The sequence below is a fragment of the Ptychodera flava genome, chromosome 9, assembly GCF_041260155.1.
Source record: "Ptychodera flava strain L36383 chromosome 9, AS_Pfla_20210202, whole genome shotgun sequence".
NCBI classification, from domain to species: domain Eukaryota; kingdom Metazoa; phylum Hemichordata; class Enteropneusta; family Ptychoderidae; genus Ptychodera; species Ptychodera flava.
Window position 1 is genome coordinate 14,935,122 of NC_091936.1, and position 11,010 is coordinate 14,946,131.

The 11,010-nt window shown below is 35.4% G+C and overlaps 1 protein-coding gene across 8 annotated transcripts in view; it reads right to left on the reverse strand.

Annotated features, from left to right (window-relative positions):
- The window catches only part of LOC139140102 (transmembrane ascorbate-dependent reductase CYB561-like), a 65,158-nt gene extending 54,154 nt beyond the window's left edge, over positions 1–11,004 (reverse strand). Inside the window, exon 1 of one of the 8 annotated variants that reach the window (XM_070709123.1) lies at positions 10,821–11,004. The gene's annotated coding sequence lies outside the window, so the exon portion shown is untranslated. Of the gene's footprint in view, positions 1–5,611; positions 5,795–10,820 lie in introns of those variants that run through there. The other 7 variants (XM_070709127.1, XM_070709126.1, XM_070709130.1 and 4 more) reach the window with 7 other exon arrangements.
- Positions 11,005–11,010: the final 6 nt, after the last annotated feature.

Here is an 11,010-nt window from a genome sequence, read left to right on the forward strand (position 1 = left end):
AAATGACTTGCAGAAATTTCAAGAAATTCCGAAAATTGACTCAAAGAATTCTGAAATCTTATAGGTGAATGGGCAACAACACACTGAACAATTTCACTGATACATCACTAGATATGCTTGACAAAGGTATTGAAGGCCTCCAAGGAAAACCTGATTGTTTCCAGAATGAAGATTGGACTGTCCATGTTCTTCAGGTGCACCTACCACTAGTGACACGTGTAGTGCAGACATACTATTCCAAAACAAAATTATTGAAAGAAGCTGTATTCAATGTAACACTAACATTCAAATACACTTTTTGTTTGTCTGTCCAAAGTATGAAGTTCAAAGAAACAATATTCTCAACAAAATTAAACACCAAATTGAAACACCCAAAATTTGCTCATTTTTCTACTGACAAGAGTCATCAACAACTTGCAGACTTTATTTTTACATTATGTACATGTATATACTAAAAAATATCTGGACATATTTTCAAATATTATTACAATTCCATATGTATCTTGTTATGCTAGAAAGTAAAATTTTTAAGTTACTTTTATATGATGTAAATCTTTCATTTACATGCAAGCAAAATTAATAGTATTATTACCATAATCATGGTTGCCTCACTGACTGGCTTTTTGTGGATCAGTAACAGTTGCATGTACCTAATACTGTAAAAAAGTTGAGCACCAGCAACACATATTAGACTCAATACACACCTACAAAAGACACAAATCTTGCAAAAAAAATTTTTTAAGTGGACACATCAATGCAACAGTAGGTAAAATATGTAAATATGTAAATATTTTTATTTTAACTATGCTTTAAACAAAAGAAAAAATGTATTTACATATCTTTTCATACTTCATTGTTGTTTATTATCCTTTATTTAGCAAATCTTATATTGTCTTTTATGATGAAGATCGTAATAGGACAATGATTTCAAGAAAGGCTTACTGTATTGCTATTGTTGTGATATCATGTGTGTTATATCAGCTCCTAAATGAATATACCATACATTTACAACTCTTTCATATCTTTACCTACCTGTACACATCTCCATCGTTTTTCGACAGGATATGTACTGGTGCATACGATTAAATTAAATAGTGTTTAAAATTTAACAAGTCATCGTTGATGACACAGTCCCCGCTTGTCCATTTTGTTATAATCTTCGGTGTCTAGGTAGCTGTGGTCTAGGTTGCTGTGGAATGACATTGATGCAACGGGTGCATCAGGCCTGTGACTTGCATAATAAAGTAATCTGAGGAACGTTCAATAATGACTCATCTCTGCCGGTAATGACCACTGAAGGAACTTTTGATTACATCACACATAACGATGCCCTCACTGCCTCTAGTGTCATGACGGCACATACTATACACATGGTTTGGTGGAATTTTCGAAATGCTATGGGATTGGGTATGTTGTTTGCAATCAGCCATCAGCCATTTTGAATCATATAATGAGCAAATTAATGTGCACAAGAATGCAGCCATAGTATTTTATCTTCGAATTCGTATCACGTTTGAACAAAATCAGTCTATCAAGGGACAGTGACCTATGTTTATGTTTCAAAGACATATACACCAAATTGAAATCAAATGGCTGTCTATTGACCATATGGATCATAGCACAAAATTAGTAGACATGCATATGTATGCCATAGTACTTTATCTTTGTACCAAGTCTCAACAACATTGGTTAAGGAATATTTGCATATGATTAAGCCTCAAAGACATGAAAAAATCCAAAATGACCATCGGGCAGATATATTGGAAAAAATTTACAATCTGGCAGCCATATTGGAACATGTCACGAAGTAAATTGACATGTATGCCACAGTGCTTGATCTTTGTGCCAAGTTTGGACAAAATGGGTGTAATGACCTTTGAACTACGCTTCAAAGACGTGCAAAATTCCAACAAAAGGCAGTTCTGCAGCCATATTGGATCCTATCGCAAGGTTAATTGATACATGCCTATGCATGCCATAGTACGTGCTTTGCCTTTGTGCCAAGTTTGAACAAAATTGGTTCAAGGATGTTTGAGTTACGGTTCAAAGACATGAAAAAATCGCAAAAAAATGGCCACCTGTCAGCCATATTGGATCATTTCACGAAAAAAATTGTGTTCATATAAGGGCATATAAGGGCATACTGTTTTGCTTTTGTGCCAAATTTGAACCGAATCGGTTCAAGGATGTCTGAGTTATAGGCCAAAGACATGAAAAATCGCAACAAAATGGCCGCCTCACGCCCATACTGGATTTTATCGCAATATAATTTGACATGCATATGTAGGCCATAGTGTTATGCCTTTGTGCCAAGTTTGAACAGAATCGGTTCGAGGATGTTTGAGTTATGGTTCAAAGACACGAAAAATCGCAAACAAAATGGCCGCCTCATGCCCATATTGGATCGTATCGCAAACTAATTTAACATGCACATGTAGGCCATAGTGTTATGCCTTTGTGCCAAGTTTGAACAGAATCTGTTCAAGGATGTCTGAGTTATGGTCCAAAGACATGAAAAATCGCAACAAAATGGCCGCCTCGCGCCCATATTGGATCATATCGCAAAATTATTTGACAAGGATATGAAAGCCATAGTGTTATGCCTTTGTGCCAAGTTTGAACAGAATCTGCTCAAGGATGTCTGAGTTATGGTCCAAAGACATGAAAAATCGCAACAAAATGGCCGCCTCGCGGCCAAATTCGATCGTATCACAAAATAAATCGACGTGCATCTGTAGGTCATAGTGCTATGCCTTTGTGCCAAGTTTGAACGAAATTGGTTCAGCAGTGTCTGAGAAACTGTTGATGACGGACGGACGGACGGACGGACGGACGGACGGACGGACGCACAGACGGAACCCAATCTATAAGTCCCCGCCGGACTTCGTCCGCGGGGACTAAAAAGCAATTAAAACAGGTTCAACCTCTCAGGAACCACACTAGGAATCTATATTGAGCCATTTTCCTATTTGCAATCAAATTTTGTGCACAACCCTGTACCATAGTTTGGTATGGCACAATCAGACCTCCACACTGAGAAATATAGATACGATGGCCAAGATGAAATAGCATTGGTCATGCTTTATATATTCACCAACTGTGATCTGGTCTAATGCCTGTATGATTCACAGAGTTACACTATCAGCACTCTTCTCTCCCAAAATAAATCCACCATGCCCCTTGAAAGCAACAAGATTATTCCAAAGTTCATGGGCAACAAGGATTAAGACTGAATACATTTTGCTACAAGAGGCACATCATGATATTTATTTCATGGCACTAACTTGCATAAACATTTTTTTTAACGTTCCGATGGCATATGGCTTAAAAATGGATCATTTGGACTGAAGTTAAGCGAAAACCTATCCAGTTCATAAGCTATCCCACCAGTGTTAAGCAAATTAACATTTCAGTTACTAAGAAACAGTATGGTAATTATGGCAAATTAGAAAATGTAAAATTCATCTTTACAATTATTAAACACACCCCCATTTTCTACGCTTGCTTACATAAAGCAAGCACGTTTTGTAAAGCATTGTTGCATTTTGCTGGTACAATGTGTAATTCAAGATTATGTAACTAATTAGAAGGAAAAAAAATGCTCGAAAAACAATACAAACTATTATAAAGATAATTGGACAGGTTTTGGAAAAAGCCATTCTTATATCGATGAATTCTATTTTGGAAAAAAACCCCAGAATACTGAATAAATGTACTGAAACATTAAAACGACAGTCAAAATAAGCTTTCTGTTAGCTTTCTTACAGGTATTCTATATTATAATGCAACAGAGAAATCAACTCAAATTATGGTCAGAAAAAATTTTTTTGTATTATACTCTGTGTGTTGGTGATTTCCGAATAGGGTCACACTGAATGAAATCAGCACAGACTATTGTTTTCAAAGAAATTTAACTCTTGAATATTTCAATGAAAATATAAAGAGAGACTGATGTATCTTTGTATCACTGTCAGTATCACGTGAAGTTTTGATCTTACATGTATTCACGGAATCTGTTTCCTGACAGTACAATGCTTAGGGTACGACCAAGGTATATCTTGCACACTGTATATATGCAAGACATTAACAATTCCTCCTGTGCAGTACTGGTACATGTATGTAAATTTAAATAACTCTGAATTCTGAAAGACTGCATTTGGCAAAACGACTGTGAAAATGGAGATGAATATGTCAAACTGCACAAGCAATAAAAATACAATATATCAATTCCAGTAAAATGTCTCCCTGCACACTGTATACATACATGTACTAGGCAAGAATAATTCTACTCTATGATTTTTTTGTTACTGTACGGTAATGTGAGAAAAAAAGGACTTCTTTCCTGGTTTATTTAAATAAAAAAATTCATTGAAATCAAATAAACTACATTTAATGTAAGAAATTTAAAAGAAAAAACACGTAAAACTTCTTTTTTTCTGGCTGCTTTTTTAAAATAAAAATATCAGTGAAAATCAAACCACGCTATGATTAATGTAGCTACTGTGAAGCATGCCACTTTGACAGATTGAAGACGGTGTTTGAGAAGCATATGTTGGGCGATACATTATTCACTATGTGCATGAATATCTCTAAATCTACACTGCCGGCTTGGAATTTGGCTTCATTTCCAGATTTGTTGTCTTTAACGGCCTCCAAATAACATTGGATGTGTATTCAATGGGACAAGAGTCAAAGTTGACAGAAATAATGATAGAATGAAATGATTTTGGGACCTGAGGCGTGCCTTAAACGGATTGCTACCTGCGCAGAATTTCAATGCATCTACAATCAGATATCGCTGCCACATCCATTTACAAATGTCTTCTCACGTCTTTGATGATCTTGTTTTTTACATCGCTGTTACATCGTTTAAATTTGAACTTGGGAAACGTTTTCCAGATGAACAATATTCCGATTGTAATAATTCAGTCGGGTTGCAGGATATTGGCATTTTATAAATTGGACTTTGCTGAATCGCCGCGATGTTGACAGCTGTGATATGTTTCCATGGAAATCCAATTATTCTTAGAAACGCCTGACAGCTCAGCGGAGATTCAAAATTCAAGATTATCAATTATGCAAGGGGAGTCTGATGAAAATGTTGCGAATTTTGTTGCTTTACCTGGCAAAATGGCATGATTCGTGAAAACAGCATTCATTTTGCGAGAACAGCGATGCGAAAAGAAGCATAGATTTTGTACAGAGAAATATGTGATGAAGACACAGATGGAAAATGGAAAAGAGACTTATCAAAAATGTCACGTTAGAAGGGTAAAGATGTGACACAGATTTGAAGGTTCTATACTACCTGGTCAAAAGAAAGATGGTTAAGTTATTAATTAACAAAATCACATCGTTTCTTCCTTCAACTAATCTAAATTTCTCATCAGTAAGTGAATTTACATCAATGCCAGTCATTGACATTTTCTGAGAACAGCTTCACAATACAGGATGTCACTTCATTTGGAAATAAGACATCCAATGTAAACGTTAATGTACTATTACCAAGGGATTGTCTTCCATTACCTCTTCCCCATTCAAGACTGGCTTTTCAACCGGACACAATGAAAAACACGTTTGGACGGTGAAAGGAGAAAATTGAATGCCTCACCTCGCTAATCAGAGAGTTGGACGTGACAGGAAGAAAAGAGAGCGGAGCTGGTCTAGTCCTACTTGCCGAGGTGTGAGAGGCAGCTAGCTCATGCAGAAGGTCTTGTAAAGACCGCAGAACATACTACAGCAGAGCAGGGGGGGTGGAGAGATCACCAATTCATTTGCTCTTCATACATTATGTAAATGAGTTGGGTCATGTGACTTCCTGAATTATTACGAGCTGAGCTTTCAAAGGCAAAGTGAGTGTGACAGCTTATTTGCATAACATCAGCACGACATGTTCAAGTTACACTTTAAATCATAATTCAAAGACAATTGTACATATAAAAAACAGCGAAATATTCTTTTTAAAGTTTATGTACATGTATTGACTGCAATAGCTCTTGTTACTGAAAAATCTTCACCTTCTTGACCTGGAGATCACAATCAACTTTTTATCAATTACATGTATTTAATAATTCGATGAAATTAACCTCTCAGGTTATTCACATCCTGAGGCGTGATTTGAAACAAGATAAATATTTGTGTTAAGGGATTGTATGTGGATTCTGTAATTGTTGTTCTCTGTAAAAGGAAATATTGATTCTTGCATTTTTAATTTTGATGAAACACCTGGTTCTATAATTTACTCTTGCCATGATGGAAAACTCTCTGCAAATCCAGTAATATTTTGACTACCATTCTTTAATATAATTTAGACTATTCCTTTAACAGTTCTTGCAGTATGGTACAAATTTAAGAAAAAATTTCAATTTCAAGTTCAGTCAAACTGTATCACAAGTGACTTGGATCAGTTGAGTAATAATTACTAGCATATGCCACTTTAAGAATCTGACAATTATATCCAATAAATATGTCATCTCTTTATTTTTTTAATACAGAGTACATACATTTAGCATTTTTTATTCTTGTAAATGCTCTTTGATAAATTTACGGACACTGACATTTTTATTATAAATTCACCAACGACATTTTCATTGTTGATAAAAGACCTATTGTAAATCAGCTAATATAATTCATTCAGATTTGACACTGACTGGCGAGTTGAAATGGCTGGATTATATCCTTGAGAAACAAAGAAAGAGAGAAATTAATAACTTTTGTTCTTCATAAAATTAATTTGATTTTACACTTTAACATAAAATTCCAGGAGGGATACCTTATGCACAGGATCAGCATTATAAACAATCCTCCTTTCTTGCCATATGGACAACCACAATGTAATGAACACATTTGGCGAGGATAGAAAGATTGGGGTCCATATGACAACAAAATGAAAATTGCAGGTAAATTGTATATGCAAAACTACCAGACTGAATATACATGTACATGTATGCGAGGATCTAAGAAGGCTCTTTACTAAAGTTACAAATTTTAAAATCTCCCTGTTAGGTCTTTTGAACAGATTTTGATGAAATATACACAAGATATTTGTCATTTAAGGTCAAAAAGTTTCAATGATATTTTTATCAAGTTGAGCACAATATTTCAGTTTTCATTTCGGGTCCAATTTAATGAAGCTAAAATATATAATCTATCAATTCTTTGCATTTTAAACAGAAATGGATGATGTATGGAAGTAGATATTTAGTGTTTCAATTCAAAAGCTCAAATTTGCACAAGATGTTTTAGTTTCTATTTCCAGTCCACTTCTAAATTTCCAAAATGAACCCTCACAGCAAACTATGCACGTAAAGTACCTGCAGGTTTTCCACTTTTATGTGGTTATTTCAGGAGATATTGGTCATTTAATTCTAAGGTGCATAATGTATTGGAAGCACACTCATACAACTTATACCCATCAGCTTTTTTCTAAATATTTCTACAGCACAGACATAAATGCCCTGATATTATGTTACCATCACAATGAACTGTAAAATTATGTCAATGCTGAATTGCTATACTAGTACATGGTGAAAATTTGCTATTTGAAACTGTATTTTCATATCATTTCAGTGTGTAGACAGAAGTCCCTGCATTAACAATGAATTATCAATGATTTACGTCACAAGAAGATAAACAGCCTGTTTATTATGCATAACACTTACAGTAGGCTGATCATGCTGATTCACTTTGTTAACCTAAAGTACATGTGTGTTTGGTTTCGTGTTTCAGTTTTACCCACTGAAAAACACAATTGAAAAAAAAGACTGAATCTGCATTCACAGAACAGAACTAATTTTCTGTAAAGACTAATACGTGATTCGATCATTTCACATGTAGCTACAGTACTCTGAAATTCTGATTTGGCATAATCTAGGAGTGATCATATGCCTGGAGGTCTCTATAATCTTATGTAGTAAAGATCTGCATCAGGTTAATGTACGTGTATATATTGTATCTGTAAAGTCTGCTCATTGAGGTGAACTGCCTGACTGTACTTTAAATCATGGTCCCTCCACATAAGTCACATAAGTACCGTGTTTAAATGCTGAAGAGTGATACACTAGCATTCATTTGCGTGATGGCGCACGTTGTCTATGTATGCAAATCCACAGATAATAACTCATTGTCAATCACCTAACAATGCATTTCCTGGCAGTGTACAACAGGACTGTACACTGTATGACTTTACAATTGACACTATGGAAAGGTTAAAACTATCATTTCAAAGAAATGAATAAATAAAAACAGGATATTGTTCAACAGCTTTACACAGACTCAATGAAGAAAGAACTACCAAAGAATTGGTGAACAATTAAGTGGTCTTGCTAAACAACCGCGGCAAAGCCAGTGCATAGATAACTGATTGTAATACAAACAGAAACTACAATAGCAACAAGTACTGGAAAACCTTAAAGTATAGAAGCGGCATCTTTATTTTACTGATAAAGAGCTAATAAACCACGGGGTGCTTGGTTTAGATATGAGAAGTCTCCTTGCCAAACATAAATATAAGAAATCAACTTGGCATGGACTTCCTGAAGACAGTACCATTTAACGCCACCCTGCTGAGATTTCTTTAACTGACAGCGACAAAGTATAGATAAACAAGGCGCAGTTAGACTACATATTAATTACTGTTAGTGTTTGTATTACAATCAGTTACCTATGCACTGGCTTTGCCGCAGTTGTAAGTGGTCTCGCTAAACTATATATCATTTAAATTCCGCACTGAATGTATTGCAAGAGAACTAAACAATCTGCAGGGTCATGCACTATGTAATCTTTCCTTGATGTTAAACAGCATTTCAAAATTGTCTGTTGTACAGTAGATATATATCTCTAAGGCTGCTTTAGGCACAGCACATCAAATGGAGCTTGATTCGTTCACCGGTAAAATTTTGGTACAGCCCTCAAGTAAAACCGTAAACCTTTTAGAGGGGAACTGGCAAATACTCAAAGCTCCATGTTGAGTAAGGAAAGTCAGGTGATATGTTTGATTGTACCATGGTTGTGCTTTGTTTAAAACTTTTCCCAATAAAAAATATTCAAATGGCAACAGCCTAAGCCTCCTTGAGCAAACTGAATCAATACTTTATGGGAAGCATCAGTTGTAAATATTTACTCTCAGGATGAGGTATTTTCTGTGGTGTTTTGGGGTCAGGGAGTTGTCCAAAAAGTGCAAGTGACATGCTTTTTCAACAATCTGTATCAGAGACCCTGGACTGCGCAAACACTCCACATCATCATGCTTGCTCGTAACTTCATCACAAGAGAAAGGAATTCTTTGTCATGTGATGACTGTTAAATTCCTTTCACTGATACCCGTATGCTGCAGCTCGTCACTTTTTGACTGGAACTTGTTATGGCAGATACTGTAAAACATGTTACCTATAGGATTTGATTGGTCGGTTTTGTAAGACATTTTAATTGACCATGCATCAGAGCCCTTACATTTATCTCCAACATAGGACAAAAAAGTTGTGCAGTTGACTTTGAAAGCATACATTTCCTTTCTCCATGAATATAACTATAATTTTAATCACAGGGCAAGGTGCCAAGCTTGGCACTCTGACTTTGTTTTCCTCTTTGCTACTAAATAGTAATTGGTTGTTCTTTGCACATAATAAAATAATCCTTGACCATCTGTGTTGACATCGGTCTCAAGCTTCAACTTGGAATTTTTGGACATTTTAACCTACACTGTATTTATTTGCCAGCATAAATCATACAAAGTTAAAAGCTGTGACCTAAAAGACTCTGGTGCCCGTAGCTAAGTAACCAAGGACAAAGTCTGAAACTTGAAAGAAATATTTTGAGATGGAAAGCTGAGTATTGAGCTCTCACAAATCCTTGTTAAAAATGTATTTTGTGTTGAAAGAGAAGTGAGCTTATACAAACCTATACATAATCATAATCTGAAGATTTTGGTATGAGGGCTACATGTATTTCCATGCAAGACAGCCTGATTGTGCTAAGTGATGGATTACAGTTATAAATAAATAAAGAAATTATAATATATAAATAAATAAATATATTAATTAATATACACACCACAAGTGTGTGTATATACATGTATACAGGTGTGTGTGTGTGTGTGTGTGCCTGTATAAGTGTGTTGAAATGTTTGTTTGATAAAATCTTTGATCAGCATAAAAGTAAAAAAATATTGAAATTCCATATATTTTTCCATGATATTTTTTCAAAATTCCTTTCTTATATCTGTGAAAACCATGATGATTTCCTCCTGATTTGTGTGACTCATGGACAAGTCCATTGACACCGCATGCTGAATGCTTCAAAAAAATAAAGCGCAAAAATTCTGCCAAACATTGAATAAATTAATGATTACCTGAAGCACGGTGCCTCTATGTGATAGAAGGACCGTGCCTGAAGTTGAAGGAATGTACTGGGAAGCCGTTGTTCCAATGTCAATGCTTTGTTTGTTTATGAACCGATTGCGCTGTGCTCTACTGCACTGTAAAAAATGTAGTCTCCGAACGTGCACATTGCAAACTTGGGCTTCAGCATGGTCAAGTGCACAGAAAGTTCAATCACATTTCACGGCTGAAAACTTGTCACGTTCGGAGAAATCTTTCTCCATATGTATTCCACATCTTAATAAATCAATACTGTGTACAATTTTTTCGTTAAGTTATTATCTGCGCTACGTTCAACGAAACGTCCAAATGAAGATAATACATCTATTAAATCTATGGATAGACCGCTGAAATTTCAATATGCATGATTATGATATCCCTACATTTGATCGCTTTTACGGAATGGTACACTTTTATATAAATCCGGAATGCACTAAAACTTACCTTCACAACGCTTCCAAACGACAGACAAAGTCGGCAAACAGCCCTTAAGCTGAGAATACACTGCAAACATGAAACAGAAAATGCGTCGACGACCTGGTAGGCAGATATCAAGAGGTAGCGACTCGATTGACTCCAGCAAAACTATACGCTGAGCTAATATTGAATATTGATCACGTTACTTTTTGGAATA